The sequence below is a fragment of the Trichechus manatus genome, unplaced genomic scaffold, assembly GCF_000243295.1.
Source record: "Trichechus manatus latirostris isolate Lorelei unplaced genomic scaffold, TriManLat1.0 scaffold00159, whole genome shotgun sequence".
Lineage (NCBI taxonomy): Eukaryota > Metazoa > Chordata > Mammalia > Sirenia > Trichechidae > Trichechus > Trichechus manatus.
Genome location: NW_004444095.1, coordinates 5426121 through 5437590, shown reverse-complemented (window position 1 = coordinate 5437590; position 11470 = coordinate 5426121). Strand labels below are relative to the sequence as shown.

General features: G+C 41.7%; 1 pseudogene; it reads right to left on the bottom strand.

Annotated features, from left to right (window-relative positions):
- Window positions 1–6808: 6808 nt before the first annotated feature.
- Window positions 6809–8461, bottom strand: LOC101360095 (melanoma-associated antigen B16-like; annotated as a pseudogene).
- Window positions 8462–11470: the final 3009 nt, after the last annotated feature.

Here is an 11470-nt window from a genome sequence, read left to right as displayed (position 1 = left end):
AATTGATTACTTCTAATTCCATATTCATAATATATTTTATAAAGTATATTTGCATGATTTTGAAATTAGTATCTAGATTGTGAATTTGAAGTAAATACATCTCATACTGTAGGTTTCTTAGGTGATGTTCTCCTACACCAGCCAAAGATTTGAATAAATATTAAGGATTTTATTCCAGAAGAAACTATTAAGGGTATGATGGTGGCAGGATAGAAAAAGGAAGCCAAGCAAGGGTATAATTTCAGGTGAGGTTTCAGAATTAGCCTGATCCCACAGAGAGCTCTGGAGGATAAAGTTCACCTCAGAGATTGTTTGGCTTGATGGCAAAGAAGCTGGAATTTTGTAATCACAAACAATTCAGTTGTCGGCTATGGACTATTCTGGGATTGTATGCAGCAGTGTAAAATTCCTAGGCATTTCCAGCTCTCTAAACAGGCAAGGAAGCCATGAATTACCTGGGGATTTGGATGGAGATGGGAGGGATGTGAAATTCCTAGATATTTCAGGCTCTGTATTTAGGCAGAGACTCCAGCGCCCCGTGACAATCCTCCCAAGGTTAAATGTGCGAGACTTCAGCAGCAAAGCATGCAGAAGCCATAGAGGTGCACGAAGCTGGTAAGTGGTATTTGAGGGAATCAGGGAAAGGTATTAATAATGTCTACTACACTAGTACTGTAAAAAAAAAAGAAAGTATATGTTCAAATTCTGACCTTGCCATTTACTGCTTGGACAAGTTACTTAAATCTATTGAGCCACAGTTTCTTTGTCTTTACACTGGAGGCAATAACACCTACCTCATATGATGCTGTGAGAATTAAATTATATAACAAATACATGATGGAGACAGTATAGCAAGATTGTTATTGTGCTTTTCAATTCATGAAAATATATTTCTAATTTGTATAGATCTTCTAATATTTCCGTCATTAAGGCTACAAAATTTCTCTGTAAAGATCTTATACGTGTTTTGTTAGATTTAGTCCAAGTATTTGACATTTTTAATCCTACTGCAGATAAAAAACCTGTCGCCGTCAAGTAGATTCCGACTCGTAGTGACCGTATAGGACAGAGTAGAACTGCCCCATAGGATTTCCAAGGAGCAACCGGTGGATTCAAACTGCTGACCTTTTGGTTAGCTTAACCACTGCACCACCAGAGCTCCAAATTATTTCTTAATTTTATATTTATACTTTTTATTCCTGTTGTATAGAAATACAATTTATTTTGTTATAAGGAATTCATATTCAGAAATTTTTAAATTTATTTCTCATATATTTTCTTCAGATTATTTTGGGTTATCCATATACACCATCATATTATTTGTGAATTATGATAATTTTGTCTCATCTTGTACAATTCCAGTATATTTTGTTTATAATATTTGCCTTATTGTGGAGGTGAGGACTTGTATTGGCATAAGTTATCAACTCTGAGAACTACTCTTCACATTTGCTTTGTTGAAGCACATAATACCATCTTTAATGGCTTAACTTGCTTTTTCCATTCTTCAGGATTGTGTTGCATTCCTTGACCAACTTTTTTTTTTTTTTAATGGTATCCACTGGCAGAAAAAGAGCATTGTTATAAATTTTTAGCATCTTCTTGTTCCCATGCTGGGACAATATTGAATATCATCCATGTAAAAGAGTCAAATTCTTCAAGCAATGAAATCCATTTTAAACGACGTGTCTTGGCAAGCACCATACTAATTATCCACTTCAAGTCAGAATTTCTTTCCCTGTTCATAAGTAATGTTGTCCCTTTAAGGTAAAGCTTTGACCCTTAAAGGGATAAATTATCTATCAATTCTTCCTTTAACACATTCAACAAGTTATTTAATCAATGGAGTACTTCATAACTCTTTGCTCTTCTTTCAATTCACATAATCCTATTGCTAAAGAGACATTGAAAACTATGAACAAGAAATAAGTAGACTTTTCTCAGTGGCTTATTTAAAAAGTCAACAAGAATTTTAGGGGCCTTTTCTTTAGAATTAAAATATGATTTCAAAGCTTCAAATAAACTGAATATTCTCTCAACTACACTTGGATTTTTGAGTGAGAATTGAAGAAAAATGAATGCTTCCAAAATCACAAAAAGTCTTTAATTGATCAGTTCAAAGAGTGTAAATGCTGAAGTAAAAGAACAGTCTTATGACAATTTCTTCAATGTCAGTAGGAAGAATATCAGATGCTCTTTAAGCAGCACTATGCAGAATATAGCCAGTACAGCCAACATCTTCCATAGAATCATGCATTCTTTGCTTCAACTTTAGCTGCTTTAACTCATTAACTACTAAATTTAAAAAAAAAAAGTCTGTAAAAATTTGCTGTTGTTTCTGAAGTCACATCTGGAATGAATTTGATTCACAATAGCCTTATAAGAAAGCCTTTTCCACAAGAAAACTATTGCACAAGCAAAGGAAAATGTTTCATGCATTGTCTTTAGTTAATCTGTAGCTATGCTGTTGAAAAAGGTGACGCATTTAGATCTTCGATAATCTCTGTAATAAAAAATGAAGCAAAAATTTCTTATTGGTGCAATCGATTTGGTCCTGGCACTTGAAAATTTGCTTCCAATTTTGGAAACAGAAAATACTTCTGGAAGCAGTAAGTCCAAACACTTCGTTGAGTTGAAAGACTGATGATCAACAGTGTGGAAGGCCATTAAACTTGTGCTATACTTATTTTATCATCTTAATCTAAATGTCTCTTAATTTAAAACAAAAGTGTTATTTTATCACTTTATTTAGTACTAGTTGACAAAATCATGCATATTTCATGCTCAGTTGTTAGGATAGAAAAAATGAAACCCAAGTTGATTCCACTCATAGTGGCCCTATAGGACAATGTAGAACTGCCCCCTGGGGTTTCCAAGGAGTGGCTAGTAGATTTGAACTGCTGACCTTTTGGCATATGCAGCCAAGATCTTAAGCACTGCGCCACCAGGGATCCCCAAGTTGTTAGTATAAAGTAGCTTATATCTGACTTTCCACCATTTTCTGTATTGAATGAACAATTGCATACTGCACAAAGAGCTTCAAAAGGACTTGTTCCTCATTTAACAAGTGTCCACTATTCAGAAAATTCATCACAAAATTTACCTTTGCGTTTTGGTATTTTGGGGTTCAAATATACACAAATAAAAAAATAGATAATAGCAATCACGCAAGAATTGAAAAGATTGAATTTGAAAATCTCATGGCCACATCAGTGTGTCTGTCAATCCTAAGCCCTACCAAGTCGGTAAACAGGAGTGGAATGATTGAAAGGGCTGTGAACTTTCGGAGTAACAATAAATTGAACCCTATATCTGATGCAAAAAAAAAAAAAAAAAAGGTTAAATTCCCATTTGCCTCAAGGGAAGTGGTATTTATAAGACGCAGTTTTTTTTCAGTTTTCTCTAACAAAGACAGATCTGATCTTACATAAGGTTTTGGTTAACCTGAGGATTCCGGGGTTGGCTGACGTTCAGAAGGGAGAGTGTTTAGGGACTGTGTTCACCTGTCTTCCGGTGGTCACTAAAGTAAGGATGGTATGGACTGGCTGACTTTCAGAAGCACGGCCACCAGAGTGAGGTGTGTGCTATTTGACTGCTGTCTAGAGGTGTGAGGCTGTCACTGATTGACTAACTTTCAGGACTGAGATGAGGCACTTGTCACTGACTGGCTGACATTCAGAAGTCCAGGGCTGTCATTGATTTGCTAACTTTCAGAAGCATAATTATTGGAGTGAGGCTGTCATTGGCCTGCTGATTGTACTGATTGGAAGTTATACAATGGTGGCTTTCCCTTTCTTGAATGTTTTCTTTCTTTAATTCTTAGCATCAGAGGGATTCCAAGGTGAAGGGCAGCCAGGGAACATCTGCAGAGAGTTGGAATGCTCTAAATTATGGGTGGGGAGTTGGGGCAAGTGATTTTGGTTCTGGGCTGACTGTACCACTGGGAGCAAGTGCAACCCCAGAGCAGCAGGTCAGGTTCCCGTTTGGAGAAGATGGGACACTGGAGAAGACCCAGGGGAAGGGCACTTTAAGGTGGAAAAGAGCTAGAGTGGACAAAAATGCCAGCTCCTGGGCAGAGTCAGCTCTCAAGGAACCCTGGGCTAGCAGGACCCTAAGTAAACGAAGCCCACAGACAATCCCCAAATTGTACTTGATTCCCATTTTGACCTTCCTTCTTTATATCTACTTTTTGTACTGTGGCTACAAGGTCCTTCTTTTTATCCCCTGAGAGGCATTATGGAGTAGTGATAAGATAAATGAATCCAGAGACACAAGGTCTGCCTCAGGTTGTGAGGAGTGGAACAGAGTGGGCTCTAGAGGAATTCAGACCAGAGATATAATCCCAGCTCTGTCACTTGTGAGCTGCATGAACTCAAGCACATTCCCAACCTCTCTGAGCCTTACACTCTGTATCTGTGAAGTGGGTCTGATAAACTCTATCTTCTAGGACAGTTAGAATGTGTGTAATGTTTGTAAAGCACCTAGCACAGTGACTGGCATGCATTGAGTTTTAAATGATTGGCAGTTACCACTATGATTATTTTGACCCAAGATTCTAACACCTTCACTTCTGGGATTTATTCATGCAGGAGATGTAAGAGAATATCTAGTGTTCTAGGACATGGCACACTAAATCAGACAAAAATGGTGCTTAGCAAGAAAACCTCAGTAAATTATCCCCATTAGAGGATATATCATTTAATTTGGGTTTGGAGGAATATTTCCCAACTCGATGCCAACTCAAAACTCTAGAATTTGTGTCAAGTAACAACTGCTTCCCTCCCTCCCAGTTGCCCTTCCAGCAAATCCATCCCTATTTCATTCATTCACCCCCACCAAAAATCTAGGCCTTGCTTACAGTTTGCCGAATTATACTGTATAGTTCCTTAAATGGAGTGAGCTGTGGTTGTCCCAGCCAGGACAAAGAGGACCAGCCCAGTGGCTTCTGGATATCTCACCTCAAAAAAGTATCACCCTTATTTCTTAACAGCTCCTTGAAGATGATGTGCATAAAGCACCTACTTTGAACACTGTGTTCAACTGCACTGGGACAAGAACACAGGACACCTTCAATTCTTGTCCCAGGTAGAAGCTGGTTTCCCCATAACCCCAAAGTAATTGCTAAGAACAGTTTACCATTCCAGGCTTGCTCTCAACTCTGAGACACACTCTCCAAGTCTGGTTCCTGCTCACCACTCTCACAGTCTCATCCAGCCTACCACCCAGCTTAATTTAAAATTACCTCTCACTGAAGAATTTGCAGTTTCCCAAGGCCCCAGCCTGCCTTGTCTTAGAGATTTACACTTTACTACTCTCAGATGGTGTCATGGATTGAATTATGTCTCCCCAAAAATGTGTGTATCAATTTAGCTAGGCCGTGATTTCCAGTATTGTACGATTGTCCACCATTTTGTCATCTGATGTGATTTTCCTATATGTTGTAAATCCTGCTTCTATGATGTTAATGAGAGGGTATGGGTAGCAGTTGTGTTAGTGAGACAGGACTCAATCTACAAGACAGGAGTGTGTCTTGAGGCAATCTCTTTTGAGATATAAAAGAGAAAAACGAGCAGAGACCCAGGGGGACGTCGTATCACCAAGAAAGCAGTGCTGGGAGCAGAGCACATCCTTTTGACCTGGGGTCCCTGTGCAGAGAAGCTCCTAGTCTAGGAAAGATTGATGAGAAGCCCAACAGAGAGAGAAAGCCTTCCCCTGGAGCTGATGCCCTGAATTTGGACTTTTAGCTTACTTTACTGTAAGGAAATAAACTTCTCTTTGTGAAAGCCATCCACTGGTGCTATTTCTGTTATAGCAGCACTAGATGACTAAGATAGATGGACTCCCCCATCCCATCATCTCCTCACTGCTTTTTACTGTTTATTTTGATGTTAAAGGATACTCACCATCATCTTTACAAGATTGCTGCTCCTAGACTCTGAAATTCCATGGGCAGGTGCTTAGTCTTGTTTATCCTAGCATCCCCAGTACTAACACAGTGCTTTCGAAAGAGCAGATGCTCAATTAAAATTTAAGGAATAAATGAGCCAGTGAGCGTGAGGTCTAATTTACTAAGAATTACTTCTCATACATTCTTTTTTATTTTTTCCATACAAAAATTTATACATATATTGTTACGTGACTCTAATTGCTCTCCCCATACTGTGACAGCACACTCCTCCTTTCCACCCCTGATTCCCCATGTCCATTTAACCAACTCCTAACCCTCTCTGCCTTCCCATCTCACCTCCAGATCTCATACATTCTTAAGTAAACTAAGTAAATCCATGTATGTACCATTTGACTTTACAGAACAACAGACTAAAAAGGATAACCAAAGCAAAGAATCGACCATCTTTTAGTATTATGTTTTTCTCTATTTCTTGAAAAAAGTTGGGAAACTATTTTACTGCTGAGTTCTTTCACGTTTCCAAGGCAACGCTTATTCCAATGCCATGTTATCTTTTTTCTAAATCATAATATAAGATGGTCAGTTTCTCCATTTGTTTTGCAAACAGACAAAACACTTATTCTTAAACTTCATAAACAGCAATAAGTGTATAACCAACATCATTCACAAACTTAGATTTTAAAGCTAAGTAACCATTACATTAAAAGGAACAACATTTCAAAACTAAGAAAACAAACAAAACAACAACAAAAAGGAAGGTAAATTCCAAGTTAACCATATAAAACAAAAACCCAAAAATGTTATACACTGTGTTCCCTGCAGCCTCACCCTGGCCCTCCACTACTTAGAAGGTTGACTGCTTTCTTCAAAGACAAAGCCAAGAATCTGCCTCAGACTTGACTAGGGGTGGGAGAAGTTGCTGGGCTTGGCACTTGAACTTGCACTGGCCAAGTTAGTAATGCCAGCCCTGCCTTCAATTCTGGCTTGGGCTCTCTCTGCCTCATCTCAAAGCCTCCTGATACTGGGATGGGAGACAACTGGGATTAGACTCATGGATCTTGGTCAAAAACTCCAGGAGTTTCATCTTGCTGGTTTCAGCGTGGGCTCTTGGTTTCCAGGGGAATTTATAGTATGAAGGATCACTGTTGGGCACCTGCTGGTACTCCAGGTATTTTTCCTGTACCAAATCTTTGGTGATGAACTTCCTTGGCTCCCCAAAGATGAAGTGCTTCCTCCCAGAATGTAGATCCATCGTATTCAGCACTTCCTAGATCTCCTCCTCAGTGGCACAGTTGCCCTTCATGAAGATCATGCCCAGGATAATTATCAAGAGGCTTGTCTTAGGCATGCCCTCATCACCACTCAGCCTTGCATCAAAGGTGAGACCCAGTTTATTGATGAGAGCATAGCAGTGGCTGGTGGGGTCTACTTCCTTCAGATCAAAGCCAAAGACCAGCTCTATGAGCTCAGAGGTTCTTTTGATCTCAAGGAAGTAATCTTTGTATTTGATTTAGGTAATAATATTGGAGTAATTATTCCCTGTCCTTGAGCATGGAGAATGTGACCAGCTGGAGCTGGGCTCACAAGGACTCACAAGGACACATCAACTGGGCTCTGAGTTATAAAGACAATAGCTAGGATAATCTTGGAGAATATCTTTTAGGCAACCGATCAAACAGAACACTAAAGAGTTTTCACTCTTATCTTTTTCTATTAGCATTTAGTGAATAGAAAATTTGTTGGATGAGTGAAGACCCTCCTGACTGTCGTTACCAAAACCTGTACCAATGATTGTTAAGAAAGGTGATTCAAAATGCAGGATCACAGTTTCTAGCCAATCTGTGAAAAGGTGAAGCTTTCAATGGTTTTGCCAGTTTGTAATGTTAATATACACTGATGATTTTGTAACGTTCCTCAGACTGGGCAGACATGGCTCTGGCAGCATGCTTGTCTGTTTTCCCATTCCTGCCTATTCTGTAATATTGCCTTGGACTTGGGCAGACATGGCTGTGGCAGCACGCTTGTCCACTTCTCATTTTTGCCTTTTGAATATATGCCGAATAAAATTTTCTTTTTGCTTTACTAAACCTTGTGATGTTTTTTCCCTACAACATATTCTTGGATAACAATATCCAGCATTTCCTCCTCTGTGATCAGCTCTTTCACTTGATACGTGTACAGCAGGAATTACACCATCAAAGCTACTTTCTCGTCTAGAGGATCTATGGGCAGGTCTTCGATGTCTGGTGGTGAATGTGAGGTGGTTGGACTTTCCTCTTCATCTGGGATACTGAAGCCCTCAGCTGATTTGCCTGATGAGGTGGTTATGATAGCAGTGGAGGAAGAGCAGCCACTCTGACTATCCTGGTGAGTACTGGTTGTCTCAGCAGCAGGAACCTCCTCCATGTTGCCAGATATTAGAGGATGGGAGGAGGGGGAGATGTTGTCCTCCAAAGCTTTGAGGATCTGTGCAACCTCCAGGCCCTTGGACTCACTGCAGGCCTCAAGGTGTTGCTCATGTGTGGAGCATGGACTCTCCTGACCTTGAGACATGATCACTATTGTTGATGGCAGTAGGCAGGAGTATGAGTACAACCTAAGGAGAAAAGAAGAACATGAGTGGCCTCAGCTGGTAAACTCAACCATGGTGGCCCTTATGAAAGCTGCCTCCACTTGTCTTCTCCTGAGGGCAGTGCTTTAGGACCTCAGAGGTCTCCTGTCCTCTCCTGCAAAAAGCTGAAGGAGGAAGTGAAATGGCTCTTCAAAGTACGGCCAGCCAGCCCAGCTCGAGATTTCCCAGAGCTGACAACAGGGGCAGGTAAGATCAGGCTCTGTGGGGTTCCCTCTGTTATGAGGTGGATGGTCTTCTCTGTCCTTGTTCAGAATCCTCACTGTGACTCCTGGGAGGATCTAGGACTTCTCTCTCTACTGACCAAAGGCCTATCACCTCAGAAAGAGGCCCTAACCTCCCTGGGATACCAGAGAAAGAAAGAAGTAAGGGAGAACCTCAGACTGACAACTCTCCCCAGAACCTCCCAGAGGGGAAAGCCAGAGGGGTGACAAACACTGCTGTGAAAGAAGTGAGTTGGCCACTCATGAAACCATACCTGCCTGGGCCTCCCAGGGCTAACGGCAGGTGGCAGGACTCTGTTAGGGCTCTGTTGTTCTGAGGTGGATGATCCCCTCAATCCTCACTAAGAGTCCTCACTTTGACCTCTAACAGAGACTGGGACTCCTCCGTCTGCTGACTTAAGGTAATATCCCTTACAAGGCCCTCACTTCCCTCAGACTCCCAAAGTCAAAGTCAGGAAGCACCTCAGTCTGACAGCTATTACAGAGTATGCAAGCTCTGACAGCAGGGGTGTGGCTCTATGAGATCCTTGCTGTTCCGGAGTCATGGTTCACTCAATCCTCACTCAGCATCTTACCTTGACTCCTGGAAGTGTCTGGGATTCCTCCTTCTGCTGACTTGAGGCCACACCACTCAGAACAAGGCCCTCACCACCCTCAAACTCCTGAGGCAAAAGTCAGGGGAAGCTACTCCCAATCACCTCACCCCTTCCTCCCAGGGCTGACAACAGAGTTCTGAGGGCCCCTCTCCCTTCATGGGTGGGTGGTCCCCTCAGTCCTCACCCAGCATTTTATCTTGACTCCCGGCAGGGCTTGGGACACCTCCCTTTGCTCACCTGAGGCAGCACTTCTCAGACCAGGACTCACCTCCCTGCAATGTCCCAGGCAAAAGTCAGGGGGCAACTCAGTCTGGATAGCTATTCTAGGGCGTCCCAGGGCTGACAGCAGGGGTCAGGCTCTTATCTGGGGAACTCTCTTTGTTCTGGGTTGAATGGTCCCCTCAGTACACTCAGCATCTTACCTTGAAACGTTGAATGCCTGGAACTCCTCCCAGTGCTGAAATGAGGCCTCCTCCATCAGCCTAAGGCACTTCAGACTTCTGAGGTGAGTCAGCGAAAGCTACTCCCAGTCACCACCCCCTCCTCTCAGGACTGATAAAAAAGTTCTGGGTTATACCCTCCTTTATGGGGTGGGTGATCCCCTCAGTCATCACTCAACATCTTACCTTGACACCTGGCAGGGCCTGGAACTCCTCCCTCTGTGTCTCCTTGAACCCCATTCAAGCTCTATATCTGGACTACAGGCAGTGTTTGGGACTCCTCGCTCTCCTGGCTTGGCCACACCCCTCAGACCAAGGCACTCACTGCCTTTAGACTCCGGAGGCCAAAGTCAGGGGAAGCCACTTAACTGACAACAACTGTCTGGAACCTCCCAGGGCTAACAGCAGGGGCAGGGTTCTGTGAGGCCTCCTCTCTTCTGGGATGAGTCATCCACTCATTCCTCACTTAGGGTCCACACCTTGACTCCAGTCTTTTTGATTAACTGCTTACTGGATGATGCCACTTCCCACCCAATCTCTGTGCATTTGTCCCATTGCTACTCTCACAGAGATTGAATCTGAGTTCCAGGCTAGGTGCTAGGTGGGAAGTCATGGCACAATGCATGGGGCCAGGAAAACTGCTGGGCTGTCAGAGAAAGAAAAAAAAAAGCACATCTTCCCATGGGCTTTCTTCTCTAGCCAGTTGGGAACCTTCTGTTCTAAAAGATTTACTTTGTACAGGTAAGAACCTTGTGTAGACACACTGCTAAGTAGTCTTGTCCTATCTTGTTATAAACATCATATCCCTTCATAAAATGATGAAGTCAGGAGTTCTAGGAGCCAGCATGGACCCACTGGGTAGAAGTGTGCCTCCTGACTTCTGATCCCTTGATAAATAATTGAAATAGTGGAGGCAGAGCCAATATGGAGAAATTGAAGACAAATACTTGGATATCACATTGAGGAAAAATCAGAAAAAATAATGAAGAAACTCTGAGAGGTATGTGGGATACAATCAAAAGCAAAAGTTTTCAAGTGACCAGAGTTCCAGAACAGGGTGAGAAAACAGAAAACACAGACAGGATCATTGAAGAATTGCTGACAGAAAACTTCCCTAATATCATGAAAGATGAAAATCTGACCGTTCACAAAACACAATGAACCCCATACAAGATAGAACTCAAAAGAAAATCACCAAGGCATATCATAATCACACTTGCTAAAACCAAAGACAAAGATTCCTGAAAGCAGCTCAGGAAAAACGAAAAGTCACATACAGAGGGGAAACAGTAAGACTAAGCTCCGATTATTAGGCAGAAACCACGAAGGCAAGAAGGCAATGGGGTGACATACATAAACCTTGAAAGAAAAAATTGCCAACCAAGAATAATATATGCTACAAAACTCTCCTTCAAATATGATGGTGAAATTAGGTCATTTCCAGATAAACAGAAATTTAGGGACTACGTAAAAACCAAACCAAACTTACAAGAATTATTAAAAAGAGTCCTTCGGTTTGAGAAAACGCAACATCAGACCACAGGCTGAATCTAGGATAGAAGAATGTACCAGCCAGATAACAACCTAGGAAATGAACTCTCAAGGACTATCCAAAACAAAAAGATTTACAAAAGGGAACTAGAGAGGTTAATCTGTAAATGATAACAACGTCA